The sequence below is a fragment of the Triticum urartu genome, chromosome 5A (assembly GCF_056163025.1).
Source record: "Triticum urartu cultivar PI428250 chromosome 5A, HENAU_Tu73, whole genome shotgun sequence".
NCBI classification, from domain to species: domain Eukaryota; kingdom Viridiplantae; phylum Streptophyta; class Magnoliopsida; order Poales; family Poaceae; genus Triticum; species Triticum urartu.
In genome coordinates, this window is record NC_141877.1 from 171136632 (window position 1) to 171161626 (window position 24995).

The following is a 24995-nucleotide window of genomic DNA, read 5'->3' on the forward strand; positions in this document are numbered from 1 at the left end:
GATAAACAAGAAAAGTAATTGAATGTACAGACATTGTAAGATAGACAGGTGCAATGGATAGTAGGGAAGAAAACATGGCATGAAATAATTCACATTTATGTTGTCTAAGCAAACAGAATAGCAGGACATAATTTCACATATATGATGGCTAATTAAACAGGATAGCATGACACAATTTCACAGGTATGATGGCTAACTAAACAGGATAGAATGACATACTTCAAAACATGATGACTATGTAAACAGGATGACATGATATAACTATACAATGTGTCTATTAAAGTGGTTGGCATGCCATAAATCAGAAACATACCGTCGATGGAAACATGATGGCATGATATAATTCACGGATAGAATGACATAATTTAAATATGATGACTATGTAAACAGGATGAGATGATATAATTATATTATGTCTTTAGAAAATGGGTTGGCATGCCATAATTTAGATACATGTTGTCTATGTAAACATCATGGCATGACGTAATTCAAATATATGATTTGTATACTAAGGAAGTGAGCAGAGGGCAATCGCATATATGATGTGTCAACTAAGGAGATGGCATTCAATATTGTGTATATGATGTAAAAACTAAGCATTGCAATACAACATATGCATTATATGAGTAATATAACCCTGCCAAGTTTGAGCATACACCTCAGGGGGATAATACGACTGGTCATCTGCCTCTGAATCCTCCTCTGAAGAGCTATCTGTAACCAGCAAGATATCTGCTTCGGCAGGTAGCATTGTCTACTCTAAAGACCTTGTTTTCACTCCAGATTTCTCCATCACCAATTCAAATGGCTGATGCACAGGAAGAGCAATTGAATATACAAACATTGTCGACAAAAGCAATGAGAAATACAAAAAAAGGATGGCATGATATAATTCACATATATGACGCTTGCCTAAATAGCATGGCATTGCATAATTCACATACATAATGCCTTGCAACAAGATAACATTGCATAATTCACATATATAATGTCTTGCAACAAGATGGCATTGCATAATTGACATATATGGTAATTAGACACTAAACAGGTGGCATTCACACAAAGCATGTCTAAACTAAGCAAATGACATAGCAATGCAAGATACCATACGCACGATATGACAAGATAACCCTGCCAAGTTAGGGCATGCACCTCGGGGGGGATATGACTGGTCATCTGTCTATGAATCCTCCTTTGAGGAGCTATCGTTAACCAGCAAGACATGCGCTTCGTCAGATAGCATTGTCTGCTCTGAAGACCTTGTTTCCACTCTAGATTTTTCCATGACCGTGCCAAATGGCTAATGCACAGGAAGAATAATTGAATGTACTAAAATTGTTGACAACTTTAACATGTAATAAAAAATGATGGCATGATATAATTCACATATAAGATGTCTGGCTAACCAGGGTGGCATTGCAAAATTCACATATATGATGCCTGGCTAGAAAAGATGGCATTGCATGATTCACATATACGATAAAGAAACTAAACAGATGGCATTGACACAAAGCATGTCTAAACTAAGCAGATGACATCTTTAATGTATACAGTAAGCAATGCAAGGCACCATATGCATGATATTACCAACATCAGCATGCCAAGTTAGAGCGAAGACCTCATGGGGTAAATAGGAGTGGTCTTCTCCTTCTGAATCCCCCTCATAACAATTATCTTCCTCTTGATTACGATCCGAAATGGGTGGAGGGGGTTGCCTTTGCGCCCACCATGGAACGACGTTTGCATGAAATTTTATTGCCACGCAAGGCTCGTCTCTTTTGCTCTACATGATCAGTTCCATTATGTACAGTAACTGGCATGCATAGGAATAAAACATAGTGAGATTATGTAAGGAGTGCATGCACAAATCCAGAGTGATGGTAGCAAACTGTGGATAGACCCAAAACCAATGATAGCAGGCAGATAATAGCCTTAGTTAAAAAATATAGATAATGGCTCCTTTAATTTTTGTTTGCACCCAACATGAAACTCATAGTAGACACCGGAGATTAACCAGATAATAGACAGATAGTACTGATTGGTGCCCCAATATGTACCCCACAACCATTTAAAAACTCAAGTTTCAGCATTAGTTTGGACCTGACTCGGAGTCTAATAGGTGAACACGACGATAATGTAGCATGTCATCATATTAAGCGACGCATAACGTAAGCAGACACGGAAGAGTGCGACCTCTCTTGCGGACCCGTGTAGTCCTCAAGGTCATCTGCTCAGTTGATGATGGTAATGTAGTTGCCGTGGCTGCCGGCGGCGGGGAAGAAGATCTGAGGCGGCGAAAGACAGTCTGGAGAGCGGATCCCTACTATGGTGAACCCTTCCGTCATTGGAGCAGCTGAGCTGGGGTGGAACATAGCGCCGCAGGAGCAGCACAAACCACACAAGGTTTTCTTTGACACATATCTGTAACAGAAGTAATTGAGTAAGGGCTTGTTTGAATTTGAGGATTCTAACAATGCATGGTTAGTAAATAGATAGGAATAGGATAGGAATGCACATGCAAAACAGAGAATTTAAAAACACAGGGTTTCTGCCAATCTGGGTGTTTGATTCACAACAATTGGAAGATCACAAGATGCAAAAAAGCATAGTGAGATTAAGTCAAACCACAAGAAAATGTACGGTTATAATGCTATTATGCTACTATCTCTTAGTCTTGTGCTTGATGAATAGGAATATGAAAAGGAGGAGAAGTGGAAATTAGAATTCCTATGGTTTTTCTTTCAAGGAGACACTAAAGGAACAAATCCTACAGTTTTCCTTTGCTCCATTCGTTTGCACCAAATTCATGAAAAGTAGTGAAAGTGCGTTATATCGACTAGAGGGGGGGGGGGTGAATAGGCGATTTTTATGGAAGTCTTCAAAACTTGGGAGTTACGAAGACAAACAGTGAAGATTATGCCTATTACTATGCAGCGGAAGTTAGATTACACTAGGCCAACCATGGTCATGTATTCAATAGAGTGAAAGCACAGTGACAAATAACTTTAGTGTAATAAGGATCAAGTAGGAAGAAGTTATGAAGCCAAACAGATCATGCATTCACGTTGTGAAGACAAATGATAAAGCAAGCACGCAATGACTTCACAATGAGTAACAGCAAGAGAAGGAAGTGAAGATGAAACCAGTGACTCGTTGAAGACAATGATATGTTGGACCAGTTCCAGTTGCTGTGACAACTGTACGTCTGGTTGGAGCGGCTAGGTATTTAAACCTTAGGACACACAGTCCCGGACACCCAGTCCTGAACACACAGTTCAGGACACCAAGTCCTCACCGTAATCTCCTTGAGCTAAGGTCACTTAGTCCTCGCCCAATCACTCAGGTAAGTCTTCAAGGTAGACTCCCAAACCTTCACAGACTTCGTTCACTGGCAATCCACAATGTCTCTTGGATTCTCTGAACGCGACGCCTAACCGTCTGGAGGATTCACAGTCCTCAAGTGTAATAAGTCTTCAGATCACACAGACAAGAAGACTTAAGTGATGCCCAATTTACTCTGGCTCTGGGTGGTTAGGGCTTTTCTCCTCACTAGGAATTTTCTCTCAAAGGCTTCGAGGTGGGTTGCTCTCAAACGACAAAAGCCGTGCACTGAAATCTGAGCAGCCAATTGTTTATGGTTGTGGGGGTGGGCTATTTATAGCCACTTGGCAACCCGACCTGATTTGTCCGAAATGACCCTGGGTCACTAAGGAACTGACACGTGTCTCAACAGTCAGATTTCGAACTCTCATGGCAACTTTACTTGGGCTACAAGCAAAGCTGACTTGTCTAGCTCTGGACAAGATTTGCTCTCATTGTCTTCACTCGAAGACATAGGTTTTTGATTTAGGCATCACTTAAGTCATTCTGACTTGTTCTCCTGGACCCCACTTAACAGTACGGTGGTTCCTATGACTCAACAAAAATAAAAAGAACTACGAAAGATCTAAGTCTTCGAGTTCCATAGGCTTCATAACGTGTCTTCTGTTGTCATAGTCTTCAATGTGAATATCTTCATATACCACCTTTGACTTCAATGTCTTCATTCATTTTTAGGGGTCATCTCTGGTAGTAAACCGAATCAATGAGGGACTTCTACCTGTGTTTTCCTGCAATTCTCACAAACACATTAGTCCCTCAACTAGGTTTGTCGTCAATACTCCAAAACCAACTAGGGGTGGCACTAGATGCACTTACAATCTCCCCTTTTTTGGTGATTGATGACAAACTAGTTGAAGTTTTCAACGGGGAATATAAAGTGTGAAGTCTGTAAAGGAATTGTCATCATAAGTTGCAAGTGCTCCCCCTGAAGATGTGCATATAAGTTAATTTGCTTTTGGAATGCAAATGCACATGGCAGGTTGTACTTGTGGAGATCAGCTTCAGCTTATGATGACAATCTACTATGCATGTGAAAGTATATGAAGATAATAACATGCATAATGGAAAATGGACGTCTGCAGAATGAGATGAGTGCGGAATTTATCGTCGCACATGCGGAATTTATCTTCGCAAAAGGAGTGGTAAAACAAGTAGCAGATGACCATCGAGTTTTAGTGTTCACAACTCAAAAGAACCAAATGAAGCAAAACAAGAGTTGCAAACACGAAGCAAGTATAACAAAACAAGGTACCCGCCCATATTGACCCGCTTGAAGACTATAAACATCATATGCTTCTCCCCCTTTTGTTAGGAATGACCAAAAAGGTTTGAAGACATAGAGTTTTCTACGCGTTCCCAGGCGCAGCAGGGTCGGTGGAGTTGTTTGGCGGTGCTGAGCTTTGAGGTGCTGAAGCGGGTGGTGGTGAAGTAGCATCATCATCTTCATCAATGATCCTCGCAGTGACGGTGGCAGCAGATGAGGAATACTCAGAGTCTTCAAGTGACGGTGTGTTGCGCATCACAGCCCTCCTAGGAGGTGTGGTGTCAAATTTGAAGCGCTCTGTGAAGCCATCCTCTTCAAGTTCAGCTTCAGTGCAGATCATTGAGAGCCCTTTCCACATACGACGGCAAGTCTCATGCGTAACGAAGGCATTCTTGGTGGCCAGGTTTCGAAGACGGTTGACATCCACCAAGAGGCTCTTCATCTGACGTTTCAGCCAGTCATGATGCCTATCTTGCTTTTGGTGAAGGGCCACAAGAAGCTCTCGGTCAGTGAGGACACGAGCATGCTTCGTGGGTCTTGGAGCGTTTGTGCTATCTGTGGCTTCAGTTGATGCTGGTGCACGTGTAGTGCCAGCCATAGGATAGACCCTGGACATGGCTTCAACACCTTCAACATTCTGCGTGAAGCTCTGGTGTTCGGCATTCTGAAGACTTATTGGTTGCTTGGCAGGCTCAGGGTATATTGCTTATGCAGAGATATCCACATCTGGCAGGAAGATGCGATGGTTTCGGGCTGAGGCCTGATACGAAATTGTAGAGTGTAGTTTGATCAGCCTCATCACCCAAGGGGCATAGATTTTTAGACCAAATGAGTCCGAGCCTGACGCAGCAAGTTGTCGTATGAAAAGATCCTGTGCATTGATGCATTTGCCATGCATGATATAGAATATGAGAGTCTTCATTGCACCCTCAATCTTGGCATGTGGAGAGTGTCCCTTAATGGGCCAGAGAGTCCGCCGGATAATATGATATATGGTCCTGGGCAGGTACTCTAGGTCTTCAACGAAGAACTCAGTTGGATAGGGTGCATCTTGAGGCAATGGCTTCATCATTGAGAGCATCTGACTCATATTGGGTTCAGGTCTCTGAAATATGCTCTCAATAGCTTCAGAATGAAGTTGACACCCTTCCTCGAAGAATTCGCCTGGAGTGGGCAGGCCAGTGAGCTCAATGATATTGAATGCATTGGCTTCATGATGGACATTTCCGGTCATCCACTCCAGGATCCAAGTCTTAGGATCTCTGTTGTAGCCTTTGATGTGGAGAGTGGCATAAAACTGAAGCAGAAGCTCTTTGTTCCAGTGCTCTTCATCAGTCACGAACGGCAGCAGACCCACTTGCCTGAAGCAGTCCAAAGCTTCCTCAAGACATGGCAGACCAGCAATAGCTTCAACCTCAAGGCGCTTGTGTGGGAAGATGCGACCTTGGTTGTATAAGATGCAAGAATAATAGCTGCGCTGTGAATAGCTCCAGAACCTGTCTAATACAATCCTTTCCCTTGAATAGGGGTTCTTGGAGCTATCGAAAAATGTGTTGTCTGCCTTGAAGCTGTTTACATCAAAGGAGCCAGGTGCTGATGCAGGACCTAGGAACCTTGGAAGCCATGGGACTGGCTTCTGGACATGAGGCCTGTGCTCTATGTGGTAGTCAAATTGTGGACCTGCAGCAGACTTAGGAACTGAAGTGTCTGGCTCAGTGGCTTCGATGTTCGCTGAAGCATTTGGTGGGCGGGCTCCACATTGGCTTCAGTGTTAGTAGTTTGAGGGACATCTTCAGGCACGTTCTCTTGGGGAACTGCATCTTGATGGAGTGGGGGAGTGAGTTCTGGAGGTGCTTCTTGATTGTCTGCGGCTGATGCAGCCGGAATTTCAGACTGGACTTGAGGCCATGGACCTTTGCGAAGCCTACGGAACGCAGACGACGCTTGTGGTGTCGGAGTGGGCTGGGCCTGAATGTCTTCTTCCTCCAGAGGGCGATCTGCCCATGACTCATCTTGTGCAATTGGCGTCAGAGGACGACCAATGCTGATGGGTTCGCTTGTTTCAAGCTGAGGAAGGGCTGCATCACCTTGCACATTGTCCTGATGACCAATGTCTTCAACAGCTAGTGGGTCGGCTGCTGGAATATCTTCAGCGTCAGGTGCCTCTGTGGGAGCAGGCTCATGAACTGTTAGTCTTCTTTATGCATTGGGGTGAATGACAGAAAGGGGTTCAACCATCAAGGGATCTGTGGGAGCAGCCCTAGACTTCTTAGTCTTGCGCTTCTTTTTACTGGGGGCAGAAGGAGAGGCTTCAGAGCTCTTCCTTTTTCTGGCTTCAGCTTCTGCAGCTCTTGTCTTCTTTAGCTCTGAAGCTATTGACCGGCTCTTTGGCTTCGAGCCAGTCGTGGCGGTTGGGAAGACAATGGAAGTGGCTGCTTGTCTTGATGCCTCTGGTTCACTCACAGCAGGCTGCTTCTTCTTCTTTGCGGCCATCTTGGGGTCGATGCCTGGACGCCCAAGTGCCTTGCGCTTTTCAGCCTCGTTGTAGGCTTGAACACATTTGTCAGCCAATGACTTCATCCTTTCACGCGAGCCTTGAGCTTCAGCACGCTTCTTCAGAAAGTTTTCTTTGAGATCATGCAGCATGATTTTGAAGCTTCTCACTTCCTGCACGCTAAGACTGGCCATGTGCTTCTTGAACTGAGCTTCTCAATTTTCTGCTTCAGCTCAACAATGCGCTGAGCAATGGCCAGTTCTGAAGCAATTGCGCCTTTGAAGGCGACGCTGAGTCCAACAGGCAGCTGCAGATCATTGAAGCTTATATCTGGTGTGTCAAACCATTCATCGATGAAGCTGTGGATGATGGCGACATCAAAGAGAGGCAGATTGTTGAAGATTTTCGCTTCCTCCTTGCTTTTGATGAGCTGTTCTAGTGCATCATCGCCCAGATCTTCATCGCTTGATAGATCAATGGCTTCACTGCGCAGAATGGCAGCAGCAGTGAGCTCTTTGCCTGTGTGTTGCTGGGGCTCCTTATCCTTCAGGGGCTTGGAGATGCGGGATACATCTTCAGACTGCACACTGACTTCAGGAGGTGCAGTTTTCAATGGCTTCGCCCTTGAGATTTTTGAGGCAGGGGCCAGCTTCAAAGCTTTTGGTTTCTTTGTCTGCTTTGGCTTCGGCACAGCAGGAGCTTCATCAGACTCAGAATCAGCTGGAGGGTCATTCACAGCAGTCCCTTGGACTAAGATGTGGGTGATCAGGCCCTCAAGATTGGCAAACGGACCGATGATATTGGGTTCCGCGTCGCGTGTGCCATCTGCCCTTGGTGAGGAGGGACCAGGATTGAAGTCAAGCCCAAATTTCTTCTTGTTTAGCTTCGCAGACTGTTGAGCAAACTGAAAGTTGCGTTTGAAGAGATTTTCGTCACGACACCAGAGAAGTGACGACGGATGTGCATCATCAGGCTGTGGTCCTCGGACCATGCATGGGTAGAAGCCTTGAGCAATGGCTTCATCTCTGGTTCTGGGTACAAGGTTCTTGTATGAGATATCCCCCCATGGACTCTTGATTGCATTCTTTTCAGCATACTCCTGGGTGATGAAGCGGTATTTGAACCACTGTTCTGCCCAATAGCGTCGAATCCATTGGATTCGGGTTTTGCACTGCCCATAGCTCTCTTCTGGATCTGTTTTGTACATTTCTGCCAAGTCTTCAGGCAGATCCTTGGAAGTTCCCTCACGTCTCTGTCTGCCCCCCTTTCTTGCTGCTGCAACTGAAGCCATAAACTTTAACTTGAAAGGCTTCAAAACTTTCAAAGGCTTCAAAGGCTTTCTTTTTCTGGACAAACAGGAACTGGCTTCAGGAGAGTTTATGTGATGCTGTAGGAATTCTGCAAATGAATGCAGACTATGAGAACCGAAGGATTCTCGCACGGACATGTACCTGTGACAGCATTAAGGTGCGAGGGAAGGGGAAGAGGTCATATGCATTCTCAGAAGGTTTTGAAGATTAATCAGTTTAGAAGACATTGACCTCATTGTGCGAAGACATTCACTTATAGATAAGAAGTTGGTTCCAGATTTGTATGAACCCATAGATCAGTACAAGTGAGGAATCTAACTACTTTATGAAGCACAAGTGAATATACTAGGCATGTTATGAGATGCAGCGAGAGATCTAACTGGTGTGAAGAGAAACTTCTTATGGTTGAAAGTGACAGAACCAAGAGATCAAAAGATGCTGTAAAAAGAAGTTTTATTTACCACACTGGAACTGCTAGACGGAAGGAAGTTGATGCCGAGCAGTTCAGTCCTCCGTGCCCTAACTTGGCGACGGAAAACACCTACGACGACGGCGGAGAGGACGATGTCCGCGGTCGGCGTGAGGACGGCGTTGGAGAGGTTGCGGCAGCGAAGCGCTTCGTCTCCGGCGTCGTCGAGTGCTAGCGGTGGCGCTAGGGTTCATGCGAGGATGGAAGAAGGAGATAATGATTGCGGTAAGTGTGAATTTATAGACTCAGAGGCAGCACTGTGCTATTACGCAGGTGCCCCTGGCGGTTCGCATTTGAGGCACGTGTGGCCAGTTAGCGGAAGTTTGGGGTTTGTTCCACGTCCCACGCACGCCGAAATTGTCGAGTGGTCGTTCCTGCTTCTCCGGATCTTATGTGGAGGAATGAGCATTAAAAACGGACTTTTATGGTTGTCTCTATGTCTTCAGCTGACAAGGACACAGTGAAGACATTCGACAGTTTCAACAGAATGCATATGACTTGAAGAGATAGAGTTTGAGATAGAAAGCATAGAGAGGTTAGGGTCCGATCACATTCACTTAGTTCAAAAGATTCAACCAAGAAGACATAGCTATAAGTGAATGGTGTAGAGGACAGAATACTTAGAGCATATATATATATAATCATCATAGTGAAGATAATCATGAAGACATGTTAAGTTCGAAGCCAAACAAATGTGAAGATATTGCAAGGTAATGCCATGAGTTAAACACTTCAAAATGGAAAATTTGGTGGTGGCGTTACCCACCGTATAGGAAGTATTAGACCCAGACACGGCGCACAATTATTGTGGCGCTCCGAAGTCAAATTCCACATTAATGTATTCACACTTAGAATGTATGTCTTCATTGATTGAAGATATACTTTACTTTGTGCGTTGCACATCTAAGTCATCAATATGCATAAGTGTTAGGATGTGTGCCTGATCACAGGACATTTGAGGATTCCAAGATATTTAGCTCACACCGTAACTTGCAAAACCTCTTCTCATCCAAGGGCTTGGTGAAGATATCTGCCAATTGCTCTTCAGTGTTGACGTGTATGATATCAATGTCTTCCTTCACAACATGATCTCTGAGAAAGTGATGGCGAATTTCAATGTGCTTTGTCTTCGAGTGCTGAATTGGGTTGTTGACAATCTTGATGGCGCTTTCGTTGTCGCAGTAAAGTGGCACTTGCTTCAGATGAATGCCATAATCCTTGAGTGTTTGCTTCATCCACAGAAGCTGAGCGCAGCAAGATCCAGCAGCAATGTATTCAGATTCAGCAGTGGAGAGAGATACACAGTTCTGCTTCTTTGAAGACCAACATACAAGTGATCGTCCCAGAAAGTGACATGTGCCTGATGTAGACTTGCGATCAACTTTGTCACCAGCATAATCAGCATCCGAAAATCCAACCAAATCAAACTCTGAGCCCTTTGGATACCATAATCCTAGAGTTGGGGTGTGAGCCAAATATCGAAGAATTCGCTTCATAGCTAAGTGATGCGACTCCTTTGGTGCCGCTTGAAATCGAGCACACATGCAAACACTAAGCATGATATCTGGCCTAGATGCACATAAATAAAGCAAAGACCCAATCATGGAGCGGTATACCTTTTGATCGAACTCTTTACCATTGTCGTCAGGACATAGATGATGTTTGGCTGACATTGGTGTTGTGAAGCCTTTGCAGTCTTGCATACCGAACTTCTTCAGGCAATCTTTGAGATACTTCTCTTGAGATATGAAGATGCCATTGCGCTGTTGTTGGATTTGAAGACCAAGAAAGAACTTCAGCTCCCCCATCATGGACATCTAATATTGCTCTTGCATCATATATCCAAACTCTTCACTGTACTTCCGATTGGTGCAGCCGAAGATAATGTCATCCACATATATTTGGCACACAAACAGTTCACCATCGTATGTCTTCGTGAAAAGAGTGGGGTCCAGGGAACCAGGTATGAAGCCTTTGCTCTTCAGAAAGTGCTTGAGTGTATCATACCAGGCCCTAGGGGCTTGTTTGAGGCCATACAGTGCCTTGTTGAGCTTGTATACCATATCAGGATGTTTTGGATTTTCAAAACCAGGTGGTTGTGCAACATACACTTCTTCTTCAATCTTGCCATTGAGAAAGGCACTTTTCACATCCATTTGATATAGAAGTATGTTATGATGATTTGCATAGGCCAGCAGTATGCGTATGGCTTCAAGCCTAGCCACAGGAGCAAAAGTTTCATCGAAGTCAATGCCCTCTACTTGAGTATATCCTTGAGCAACGAGACGAGCTTTGTTTCTGACAACTTGACCATGCTCATCTTGCTTGTTGCGGTATATCCATTTGGTGCCTATTATGTTGTGCTTCCGTGGATCGGGATGCTTAACCAGTTCCCATACATTATTCAGCTCAAACTGTTGAAGCTCTTCTTGCATAGCTTGAATCCATTCAGGTTCCATGAAGGCTTCTTCAACTTTCTTGGGTTCTGATATTGAGACGAATGCGAAATGCCCACAGAAGTTTGCTAGCTGAGTTGCCCTTGAACGAGTGAGTGGACCAGGTGCATTGATGTTGTCAAGTATTCTGTCAATCTGCACTTCATTTGCAACACGAGGATGTATAGGGCGAAGACTTTGCTCTTGCTGATCTGCGTTGTTGTTTGGAGGAATGTCTTCATGCTGAACATTGTCTTCATGTTGATCAGGTGCTGAGATGATGAGTTCTTCTTCAGGATGAGCTTCAGAAGGCATAATCTCTCCAGTTCCCATAAGCTTGATTGATTCACTAGCTGGGACTTCATCTAGCACATTTGGCAGTTGCTCTCTTTGTGAACCATTTGTTTCATCAAACCGCACATCCACTGTTTCGACCACTTTGTAATGGAAGAGATTGAAGACTCTGTAGGAGTGTGAATCCTTTCCATATCCAAGCATAAAGCCCTCATGTGCTTTTGGTGCAAACTTTGAGGTGTGATGTGGGTCCTTGATCCAGCACTTTGCGCCAAATACTCTGAAGTAACTGACATTTGGCTTCTTGCTAGTTAGGAGTTCATAAGATGTCTTGTTCAGAAGCTTGTGAAGATAAACACGATTGATTGTATGGCATGCAGTATCAATGGCTTCAGTCCAGAATTTTCTTGGAGTCTTGTATTCATCTAGCATTGTTCTGGCCATTTCAATGAGTGTTCTGTTCTTGCATTCGACGACGCCATTCTGCTGTGGCGTGCACGGAGCTGAGAATTCATGTGTGATGCCCAAGGTATCAAGATATGTATCAAGGCCAGTGTTCTTGAATTCAGTGCCATTATCACTTCTAATGTGCTTTATCTTGGCGCCAAAATTGTTCATAGCTCGATTGGCGAAGCGTCTGAAGACATCCTGCACTTCAGTCTTGTAAAGGATTATGTGTACCCAAGTATATCTAGAGTAATCATCAACAATGACGAAGCCGTAGAGGCAAGCAGCAGTAGTAAAAGTTGAGTAGTGAGTGGGACCGAAAAGATCCATGTGGAGCAGTTCGAAGGGTTGTGTAGTAGTCATGATTGTCTTCGAAGGATGTTTTGCCCTTGTCATCTTCCCTGCTTCACAGGCACCGCATAAATGCTTTTTCTTGAACTTGACGCCCTCGATGCCTATGACATGCTTCTTCTTCGCAAGGGTGTGGAGGTTCCTCATGCCAGCATGCCCAAGCCTCCGATGCGAAAGCCAGCACTCTGAAGCTTTTGCAAGAAGGCATACCGCAAGTTGTGGTCCTGCTGAGAAATCTACCACGTACAAATCACCTTTCTGATACCCTTCAAACACTAGAGATTTGTCAGGTTCCATTAGCACCAGGCAGCGATATTTTCCAAACATTACAATCATATTCAGATCGCAAAGCATTGAGACAGACATTAAGTTGAAGCCAAGGGATTCAACAAGCATGACTTTATCCATGTCTTGATCCTTTGAGATTGCAACTCTACCTAGACCCAATACCTTACTTTTACCAGTGTCAGCAAATGTGATGTGGCTCTTGTCGGATGGACGTAATGTTGAGTCCATAAGAAGGCTTCTTCTGCCAGTCATGTGATTTGTACACCCACTGTCAATAATCCATTCTGAAGATTTTGAAGTCGTTGGTGTCGTACCCTACAGTACAGTTAGGGGGATAGGCTTCACGAAAAGAATTGTGAAGCATAAACATTTGACGAACCAGTGGGTTATGAAAACTTAAATCCAGATTAGGACTAATAGGGAGAGTAGCATGCGATTCAGGAACGAAGTACATATTGATCCCATTTGGGCATTTTATCTTGCGCCCTACAAGATTTTTAAGGTCCCCAGCAATAGCATCAGAAGATTTTGTTTTTCTGCTGGAGACCTTTCCCTGCAAAAGAGAGTTAAGCTTTCTTAACCACCCACATCTTCAAGGGTGGCTTAGAAGCAATAAGTCTAAGTGCAGCATCTGAGAATTTTGGCTTTGAAGCCTTAGCAAACAGTCTAGCAGGTGGACAATAATACTCATAGGAATAAGCAGAATAATTTTTGGTCACATGAACACGGTTCGATGAACCGCTCTCATACTCATGTGCCTGAGTATGGTTTCCCTGCAAAACATTTGTGTTAGTGTGACTCAGGTGAGTCCTCTGTTTGTATGAAGCCATTGGACCATATGAAGCCTTTGGTCTGAGATTTGTCTTCTTCAAGTGAGGTTTCATGAAGGCATTCACAGGAAGATTTTCCAGACACTTTTTGGAAACCCAGATCTTCTTCATAGGCGGTCCATTCCTGCAGTTAGTACCAATGTACCTAGCAAACACTTCACCATTCTGATTCTTAAACAGTTTATAGTTTGCATCAAAGGATCCATCAATGATAATGGGATTAGCACAAGTGAAGCCAGATAAGTTGGATGGATCTGCTGAAAGTTCCTTTGCAGCAACCCATGTGGTTTTGGGGTACTGCTCAGGTTTCCAGTAAGAGCCATCTGCATTGATTTTCCTCACAAATCCAACACCCTCTTTCCTAGGGTTTTGATTCACGATCTGCTTCTTGAGGACATCACATAGTGTCTGATGTCCTTTAAGACTTTTGTACATCCCTGTTTCAAGCAATGTCTTCAACATGGCATTCTCATCAGCAATAGCAGTGGTATCCTCAGCAGAGGGGTTAGTTACCACGTCAACAGTTGAAGATATTGCAACGGCAGTAGAAGTGGAACATTCAGCAACAGAATTAGCATTATCACGCTCAATGCATTTAAGACATGGTGGTTCAAATCCTTCCTGAGCGGGACTGATCTATTCGGAGCGAAGTGACTCGTTTTCCTTTTGAAGATCTTCATGAGCCACCCTCAATTTCTCAAGTTCTTGCTTCCTTTGAGGATAATCATAGGAAAGCTTTTCATGAGTTGTTGAGAGAGTATCATGACGATCTTCAAGTTCCTGATACTTAACGTGAAGGTTTTTTATGTCTTCAATTAAGGATTCAGATCGAGTCATTTCAGCACCCAACAGATCATCGCTTCTGTCTAACAGTTTTTGAATATCTTCCATAGCTTTCTGTTGTTCAGTTGCAATTTTAGCAAGTGTTTTGTAGCTAGGTTTTGAATCACATTCAGAGTCATCGTCACTAGATGTTTCATAGCGAGTAGTGCGTGTGTTTACCTTGGCACCGCGTGCCATGAAGCCGTAGGTAGGAGTGGAGTCGTTCTTGTCATTTGCGTTGGTGTCGGTGATGCAGTCATTGTCTTCAGTGTTGAAGATGGACTTGGCGACGTATGCTGTAGCCAGACTCGCAATGCCAGAATCAGACTCCTCCTCAGACTCCACCTCTGCCTCCTCAGATGCGGACTCCTCCTCTGAATCCATCTCCTTTCCAACAAACGCACGTGCCTTGCCAGATGAGCTCTTCTTGTGTGATGAAGACTTTGATGAAGACTTGGAAGAAGACTTTGAGTATTTCTTCTTCTTCTTGTCGTCAGAATCATATTCCTTGCTCTTCTTCTTCCTTCTGTTCTCATTGTCCCACTGTGGACACTCAGAGATGAAGTGTCCAGTTTTCTTGCACTTGTGACATGTTTTCTTCTTGTAGTCATGAGGAGAAGCTTCATCATTCCTTGCGCTTGATCGTGAGGATTTTCTAAAGCCTTTCTTCTTGGTGAATTTTTGGAACTTCTTCACTAGCATTGCAAGTTCTCTTCCAATGTCTTCAGGATCATCAGAACTGCAGTCAGATTCTTCTTCAGATGAGGAGACAGCTTTTGCCTTCAAGGCGCGAGTTCGTCCATAGTTTGGACCGTAGATATCTCTTTTCTCAGAAAGCTGAAACTCGTGTGTGTTGAGCCTCTCAAGTATGTCAGACGGATCGAGTGTCTTGAAATCAGGACGTTCTTGAATCATCAGGGCCAGGATGTCAAACGAACTATCAAGTGATCTCAGCAGCGTTTTGACGATTTCATGTTTGGTGATTTCAGTGGCGCCGAGGGCTTGAAGCTCATTTGTGATGTCAGTGAGTCTATCAAATGTGTGCTGGACATTCTCATTGTCATTTCGCTTGAAGCGGTTGAAGAGATTGCGAAGGACACTGATTCGTTGATCTCTCTGGGTTGAGATGCCTTCATTGACCTTGGAGAGCCAGTCCCAGACCAGTTTGGATGTCTTCAAGGCACTCACACGGCCATACTGTCCTTTGGTCAGATGACCACAGATGATGTTCTTGGCAGTAGAGTCCAGTTGAACGAATTTCTTGACATCAGCAGCAGTGACACCTTCTCCAGCCTTGGGAACGCCGTTCTTGACGACATACCATAGGTCGACGTCAATGGCTTCAAGATGCATGCGCATCTTATTCTTCTAGTAGGGATATTCAGTTCCATCGAAGACGGGGCACGCAGTGGAGACTTTGATTATCCCTGCAGTCGACATAGCTAAAACTCCAGGTGGTTAAACCGAATCACACAGAACAAGGGAGCACCTTTCTCTGATACCAATTGAAAGTGCGTTATATCGACTAGAGGGGGGGTGAATAGGCGATTTTTATGAAAGTCTTCAAAACTTGGGAGTTACGAAGACAAACAGTGAAGATTATGCCTATTACTATGCAGCGGAAGTTAGATTACACTAGGCCAACCATGGTCATGTATTCAATAGAGTGAAAGCACAGTGACAAATAACTTTAGTGTAATAAGGATCAAGTAGGAAGAAGTTATGAAGCCAAACAGATCATGCATTCACGTTGTGAAGACAAATGATAAAGCAAGCACGCAATGACTTCACAATGAGTAACAGCAAGAGAAGGAAGTGAAGATGAAACCAGTGACTCGTTGAAGACAATGATATGTTGGACCAGTTCCAGTTGCTGTGACAACTGTACGTCTGGTTGGAGCGGCTAGGTATTTAAACCTTAGGACACACAGTCCCGGACACCCAGTCCTGAACACACAGTTCAGGACACCAAGTCCTCACCGTAATCTCCTTGAGCTAAGGTCACTTAGTCCTCGCCCAATCACTCAGGTAAGTCTTCAAGGTAGACTCCCAAACCTTCACAGACTTCGTTCACTGGCAATCCACAATGTCTCTTGGATTCTCTGAACGCGACGCCTAACCGTCTGGAGGATTCACAGTCCTCAAGTGTAATAAGTCTTCAGATCACACAGACAAGAAGACTTAAGTGATGCCCAATTTACTCTGGCTCTGGGTGGTTAGGGCTTTTCTCCTCACTAGGAATTTTCTCTCAAAGGCTTCGAGGTGGGTTGCTCTCAAACGACAAAAGCCGTGCACTGAAATCTGAGCAGCCAACTGTTTATGGTTGTAGGGGTGGGCTATTTATAGCCACTTGGCAACCCGACCTGATTTATCCGAAATGACCCTGGGTCACTAAGGAACTGACACGTGTCTCAACGGTCAGATTTCGAACTCTCATGGCAACTTTACTTGGGCTACAAGCAAAGCTGACTTGTCCGGCTCTAGACAAGATTTGCTCTCATTGTCTTCACTCGAAGACATAGGTTTTTGATTTAGGCATCACTTAAGTCATTCTGACTTGTTCTCCTGGACCCCACTTAACAGTACGGTGGTTCCTATGACTCAACAAAAATAAAAAGAACTACGAAAGATCTAAGTCTTCGAGTTCCATAGGCTTCATAACATGTCTTCTGTTGTCATAGTCTTCAATGTGAATATCTTCATATACCACCTTTGACTTCAATGTCTTCATTCATTTTTAGGGGTCATCTCTGGTAGTAAACCGAATCAATGAGGGACTTCTACCTGTGTTTTCCTGCAATTCTCACAAACACATTAGTCCCTCAACTAGGTTTGTCGTCAATACTCCAAAACCAACTAGGGGTGGCACTAGATGCACTTACAAGTAGTACCATAGGAAACTTTCCAATTCCGATGTTTTTCATTCACTTTTCCTTTCAAGCACTGGCGATTCTGGTAGGCAGGCTTGAGCAAGGAAAATCCTACACTAAAAAATGTTTTTGTTCTACTCTTATTACTTTGGACCCAAGCCACTACCATACTAGCTCAACTCGCATGCCCATCGACAAATGCACAACTCAAACATGCAGAGATAAATAATGATGGCGTTCAAGAGAGTCCATTACGGATAGCTAAGTTTCCTGGTACCTCACTGCTTGTCATATAGTAGGATAAAATAATCATATTTCCCGTTACTATGAGTGCTCAGTGGACAATATATATAACATGTAGAGTAAAAAAGAGATGCAACAAGTGTACAACCTCTTTGGCCAAGCCATGTCGATCTCAGCGTGATTGGGTTGGCCGGTGATGATGCTCCGGCTGACTTGGCTGTCAGAGGAGGGGAAGAAGATCTTAGGCGTCTAGATATGGAGCCCGAGGTACTGCTCCGCTCTGATGGAGGGTTTCGTCGTTGGAGCAGCTCCGGTGAGTTGTACAACGCCGAGGCTAAAGCGGGACAAGAGAGACAACAAACAACGTTAACCTGAGTGGAATTCTAATAGCATCTCCAATACATGACGTAAAATACATAAACACAAAGTGCTAGATGTAAAATACATCAGCCGCTCATCTCTGAACTTAACTGTCGAAACTGAATTTAACTGTCGAAACTGAACTGAACTGTCGAAACTGAACTTAACTGTCGAAACTGAATTTTGCTGTCGAAACTGAACGCACTAGCAAGGTGAGGCTACACGTTGGTCGACTGACTTTTTCATCTCTGGTCAGTAGATTTTGTAGCCGTTGGATACGAAATCAAGGGCCTGCGGTTCATCTTCAACCTCCACCCCGTGAGCCGGCCAAACAGCAGCCCCCCGCCGCCCGTAGCGGGCGGTGCGCCGCCTCGCCCGCCCCGAAAACACTCCCCACCGCCGGTCCATGGTCGCCCCGGCCATCCCTCTAGGCCCCCCATGCCGAGCTTTTTCTCCGGCGATCCCCACGCCACCGCCCTGCCAACGCCCCGCCACCGCCGGCGACCACCGCCCCCATCCTGAACCCTAAGACAGATAGTGGGGTACCTCTCCGGCGAGCCTCCCTCCCCGCTGCAGTTGGTTCTTCCTTCACCCCGGTGGCATCGAGTGAAGTGTAGCTAAATCGGAGCAGCATCGCAAGCAAGAGCAAGAGCGAGAGCAGCAGCGCGAGCAAGAGCAATAGCAAGAGCAGACCAGGCAGGGGACCGAGAGAAAGAGCAGAGCAGCAGCGCGAGCGAGAGCTAAAGCAGCATCAGGTCCTACTGATGTGGACGTCGCCGCCGAGGGAGCGACGCCGTGGAGGAAGTGGTCGGCGACGCCGCCGTGGATGGAGCCGCGCCATGTCGGCTCGGGACCGAGCGCCGGCAGCACCGTGAGATCGAATCAAGAAGAAAATGCGGCGATTAGTGTACAACCTCTTTGGTGGCGCCGATTAGGCCGCAACTTCATCTAAGGAAACGGTGATGATGATGCTCTTCCGGTGGTGCAGGTGAAGACGGCAGTGTGGGAATGGAGGTGGCGCGAAATATGAGGGGAACGTCGGGGCAGCTCCTTGGAGGTGGAGGACGGGGTGGCTGAACCGGCGGGACGATGAGATCGACGACGGATCCTCATCCGGTACAGTGGATGAGGGACGTTGAGGTGTTGTTGTGGACGATGTCGTCGGGGAAGAGGCTCCGGCTGGGTGGCAGACGGAGCAGGGTGTGGGGTTTCGTCGCGGGTTTTCGCGGCCTCGGTGTACGAATGGGTGGGCGGATGGGATGGCAGTGGGGAACCATGGCTTAGAGACGCGCTTGTCCGAAATGTGGGGTAAGTTACGAAAGTACCCCCACTGATTTGAGGCAATTCTTTCAGTTCAGGGGTACCACAGGCATTTCGCGTGTCGGGATTTCACAGGAGGTGGGAGTTTTCGCGCGTGTTGTAATTTCGGAATAGCAAGGCGCGGGTTGAGATGGAGGGAGTTGTCGGAGCACAACGAGACAAATATATATCTTAAATATTTCGGGCTAACAAGGCGCGGGTTGAAGAGGCGGGAGTTTCGCAGCACGATAGACAGAGACGCTAGCTTGAATTTTCGGCATAACAAGGCGCGGCTTTTAATTTCGGAAGAACAAGCTTAACGTGTACCCAAAAAAAAGACAATTTGCACCTCAACACGCACAACACACACACATCACCATCTAGACTAGAGTAAGGCACACGTGCATTGCACGCATGAGATTTGGCAACCAAATTATGAATAAATACCGCATTATAGCATGCAAGCTTTGAGTCATATATGCATGATGTAGATGTTCGTTTAATTCTTATAGTTCATTTCATTCAAAATCATCTAGTTTTTATAAGAAAACTAATCTATTTTAAGATTCATGGAATTGTGCATCGTAAGACATAAAGTAAAAACAAATAATGGCAAATCATGTAGAAAAACATTTGGGCAATTCTGATACGGAAGATTCTCGAACAAATAAGAAGTGCTTGTGTTTTGATGTTTGTGCTTTATGCTTAAGTTCAACCATGGAGTCTTCTAGATTATACATGTGGTGAAATCTAGTGGAATCTAGATGATATCCAACGGCCAGTAGTGCTCAAATTCGCCATCTTTGGACCATCGGATTCGCCTCATCCAACGACCATCTTTCAAAGTTAAAGTTACCCGCACACAATATATAATATAATATATATATATATATGGGTATAGATATAGATATGTGATGCAAAAGCCGCCCATCATCTCCAATTAGAATAGTGTGTCCATGCACGGATGCGACGTGGCCAAATGATGTCTGCCATCGGTATCTCAAATTCAAACCAGTCTGACCTTGTTCAATGTGTATACATTACAACATGCTCGTTTCCAAACGACACCGCGCAGATCTCCGGTATATTCATGCATGCATGGGTTTCAAACATCAGGATCTCTTATTCAAATATTTGAATTCAACTTTACATTGATTGTGACCTCACCTATTCAGTTATTCTTTTACACCCACACAGTATTTTTCTCTTTATAATTGTACCACTAACTTTATCTCGTGCATGCATGCACACACACTACCAGTCGGCATTATCCATCGCACGCATGCAATCTTTTTCTTCAGGTCGGTCTCCCATGAAGGCACACACCAACACACATCCCCCTCTCCATCATATCGGGCATTCTTTATCTCTCACGCGTGCATGCGCAACGATCGATGTTCCTCTATGTATGTGTGTATATAGCTAGGTCTTTCATAGTTTTCCACACAAACCGATCAATCGATACATCCAGTGAGGTCTCACCCTCTTTCCCACGTCCACATCGATCAATCTATACCTCCCTATATAGGATTAACATATATAGCTAATACATCCACATTAATTATGTACACAACGTCCCCCTCTCATCATCCATGCCTTCTGCTTCATCTCTCAGACGCGTGCACAATGGCGAAGACAGGGGGCAGTAAGGGCCCTGCCCCCTCCCCCCTAACATCACTATATATCAAGGCTAATATGAATGTGATCATTAGACAATTGCTGCTAAAAATGGTTTAAGTTCATGGATTGACCCTCCTCGTAAAGGATTAGCAATGCTTGCCCCCCTAGCTCATTTATTTTACATGGCTCCACCACTGCGCGCATCAGCGCACGTGTTCACCCCCTCTCTATAAATATCGATCTCACACTTGTGCATTCATTCATAGTATCCCTCCACTCGGCCCCTCGCACCATCTTCTAGCCCCCCACTGGATTTTTCCACATGCACAATCTAGCAGACTCCATGGTTGAACTTAAGCATAATGCACAAACCTCAAAACAATAGTGGTTCTCTTTTGTTCTAGAATCTTCCGTATCATAACTGCCCAAACTTTTTTCTAGTTGAATTGCCATTATTTGTTTTTACTTTATGCTTTACAATGCACAATTCCATGAATCATAAAATAGATTAAGGGCTTCTTTGATTCAAAGGATTCTCAAAGGAATTTTGGAGGATTCTAATCATTAGGAATTTTTCCTATCTTGGTTGTTTGATTCGTAGGATTGTAAACCATAGGAATTTTTCCATATGATTCATTTGCACTAGATTTCATCGGAAACATCCCATAAACTCAAACCTCTTTGAAAGAATTCTGCGTTTTTTCTATGTTTTTCCTATTCCCGCGTTCTTAGCTTTTTTATAAAAACTAATTGATTTTGAATGAGATGAACTATAAGAGTTAAATGAAGGGCTACATCAGGCATATATGAATCAGAGCTTACATGCTATAGTGTGGTATTTATTCATAATTTGGTTGCAAAATCGGACGCGTGCAATGCACATGTACCTTACTAGTACTTCGAGTATGTGCAAAACACGTAAATTAGAATAACAATGGCACACTACACAGTGTCTCTCTTACAGTTCATGAAGCCACATGGCACATGTGTAGGCGTTGTCGTGACCTCCTTGCGTGGATTGATCACAGTGACGTGCTGCTGGTTAAAGAAGAATGTACTCGTCCTCCCTGAGCCATACTGGAGGTACATGCACGAAGTGAAGATGTGCACGCACTCATTCCTCGCACGGACACGCGGGTACACGGGCGGACGCAATTTTGTACCAAGATCCACCCCATGTGATAATTTGACGCGTGTAAAGTCATTCACTTCATTGATGGTTAGTTAATACAACACATGCAAATTGAGTGGACGTGAGGGCGGAAGAAAGACATTATTACTCCACTGTGCGCATGCGAGTAGTTATATCGTGGGTTGCTAGTAGTACTTCCATTGGTCTCCTTCGTATTTTGTGCCAATTTTTGACAGTAACATAATATTTACACATTTGAGCAGTGTAGTACTTGAAATTTATGTTCCGCTAAACTCATCGGGAGCCGTTTCGGGCCTCGAAACCAAAACCATCAATTAATCTTTACCTTGTTCCCATCACATTCGAAAGCCTGCTCACACCTACTAGTAGTACGTACCAAACCTGAAGGTGTTTCCACTATGCAGGTATTAGTACTAGTGCTAGTACTTAGGTTATAAAAAGGGGAACTACCTAACCGAAAATCACTCTACCTTTCCTCCTCATAAGTGCTTCTTCTTCATCCGTCGTTGCCATGGCCGGTGAGCAGAGCTCTAGGTCGAGAACTACTCGTAACAAGGGAGTGGCAACCAAGGCTACGGAGAAAAAGAGAGGGCTCGCAGCCACGCAGAGACCTCGAAAGATCTCTCACGAGCAGGCGATGGCTCCCAGGAGCGCCCTAGCCGTGGAGGCGAACATGCCGAGCCGGCGGAGCTGGAGTCGTTATCCCTCGACGGCATGCCCGATCAGCTCGATAAGCAGAAGGAGTTCATCCAAGGCTTGATGGAGTTTCTGAAGGAGAGCCTCGACGACAAGCTAGCTGAGCTCAATCAGCAGGGGGAGTTGACCGCTGGCTTGGTGATGCTGCTGAAGAAGAGCATTGCCTCGAAGAAGAAGGCGACCGGAGAAATCCTGCGATTTCGGGAGGATAATGCGAAGCTCTGCCACGAGATCGACCTGTTGAAGGAGAAGAACGCCGGCTGGAAGAAGCTGCATGAGAATAGTAGTTCCTCGATGAAGATGCTGCAGGCCCTCACCATGGAACAGAAGGAAGAGTTGGCGAAGCTCCGCATCGAGCACCCAACTGCTGTCAAGGTACGTAATATGGCCGTGGAACAGATGATGAAGGCTCGCGTAGAGAAATGCTGCGTCATGGACACAATGATGAAGATGGCGGAGGAGACGCGCAAGGAGATGGAGGTCGTGGAGGCGATGAAGAAGTAGTTATGACTCCGTGGCGAATTAGATCATTTGGGGTGATAATCTTCCTTCTTCTTTTGCTCCTGTGTTTCATCTTTTGCTTTGAGTGTTTCGCCGCACGTGTCACGTTCTTTGCGAGGCATGAATAAAAAAATGTTTTTTAGGGAATGAATAGAACAATGCTAACAATGAGATGACTAGAAAATTATATCATTTTTATCGCCATATGGCACTGGGCTGCCGTGTTTCGTGCTCCTCCGTCGCAGTACTACTCCTGTCGAAAACTTGAGCATACCGCACGGTTCTTTGCTCCTCCTTGATCAGGTCGTCGGTGCATTTATACGAGCAGTCAAATCACAAGGCCCCCCTTCCAGCAGTAATGAGCCGTCAAATCACAAAGGCCCTCGCCTCTTGTGAAACCGACCAAGATAGACTGCCCCGCCCTCTAGCCTTTTAAAAAATGTATACTTTTATACAACAGTAGTATCGATGGATTGCACCATGGAGCAAAACTTGAAATTAAAAAAAGGTGGTACATATAGAGAACACTCATCGCCAAATTATGCATATAGTACTATTAAAAAGGCTAGTCACAATAATGGTGTCCAGCACAACCCACCCCTCAAATAAAGCTAAGAGGGTGCTTGGATACGTTTTAGTCCCATGACTAAAAGTAGTGGGACTAAAACATGCTAGTCTCACCCATGCTTGGATCCAAATACTAAAAAGGCTAAAATCAAGTTAATGAGCATTTATTATCCTCCAAACCCTCCAATCTAGAACTCGCGTATGTTAAAGGAGAGTAGTTAAATGAGTAGAGAGAGGACTAATCCACATTTTAGTAGGGGTACCCCTGACTAAAAAAATTTAGTGTCAAGACTAGTTTTAGCCCCTCTTTAGTCAGGGGTGCTTGGAACTTTAGCCTCTTAAAGAGACTATTTTTAGTCAGACCAAAATAAGTCCCTTGGATCCAAGCACCCTTTAAGCATCCTGGAATTCTTTGACAAAACTAAGCACCCTGAAATTCTTTGACAACTAAACTGCTGGCTATATGATGTTGTCCATATATATTGTATGTATATAATGTGAAGAAACGAGTGGTAGTACTATACCAACTAAAATATGAAATGTAAGAAATACTAGTATGTACGTACTGAAGAGTTAAAGTAACGAGAAGAAACATAACATAGTTCTGCTGGGGGCTCAGCACAACACACCCCTCAAATTAAATTAAGCACACCTGAAATTAAACTTTGCAACTATTTCGGTAGACACTGCAATAGAACCACCATGAGCAACAACACTGCCACCTTACTCGGAGTCCTCGTCCACGTCCCTGGCTTCGTCCTTGTCCCTCTTCCTCTTGGCCGATACTTCTTTGCTTGAACCGCACACTTGGCTGTTGCTCTTCATCCAACCCTTGTAGATATTGAAGCAAAGGTAGCCATCCATTGTAGCGTAGTGGATGTGGTCTATATCTAGTACATTCCGCTGCCATGCATGACAATGAAATGTGTAATGAGGTTTCTCTAGTATACCGTACGAAGGATGAACCAGGGCGCCTGCCAGGGTCAGCATTGAAGGCTGATGAGAGGACACCATCCGATTCTTCTGGAGGTCGAAGGTGTTGCCTACAACGAGGCCTATCCGACGCATGACTTCTTTGTCGTTACCAAAGTCTACAGTAACGAATTTGACTAGGTTGCTCTCGAGGAAGTTTTTAAAATCCTGGCACTCAACGTCGGCATGGCATATGTGGTAGACCAAGCAAACGTTATGTACGCAAACCTGGATCACGGCAGGCTTCTTCCTCTCTTCGTCCTTTAGACCCTTCTCTCGTCCCAGGACTGTGGTGTACTCAACATCTAGCCCAGCGACCCACTCATCAT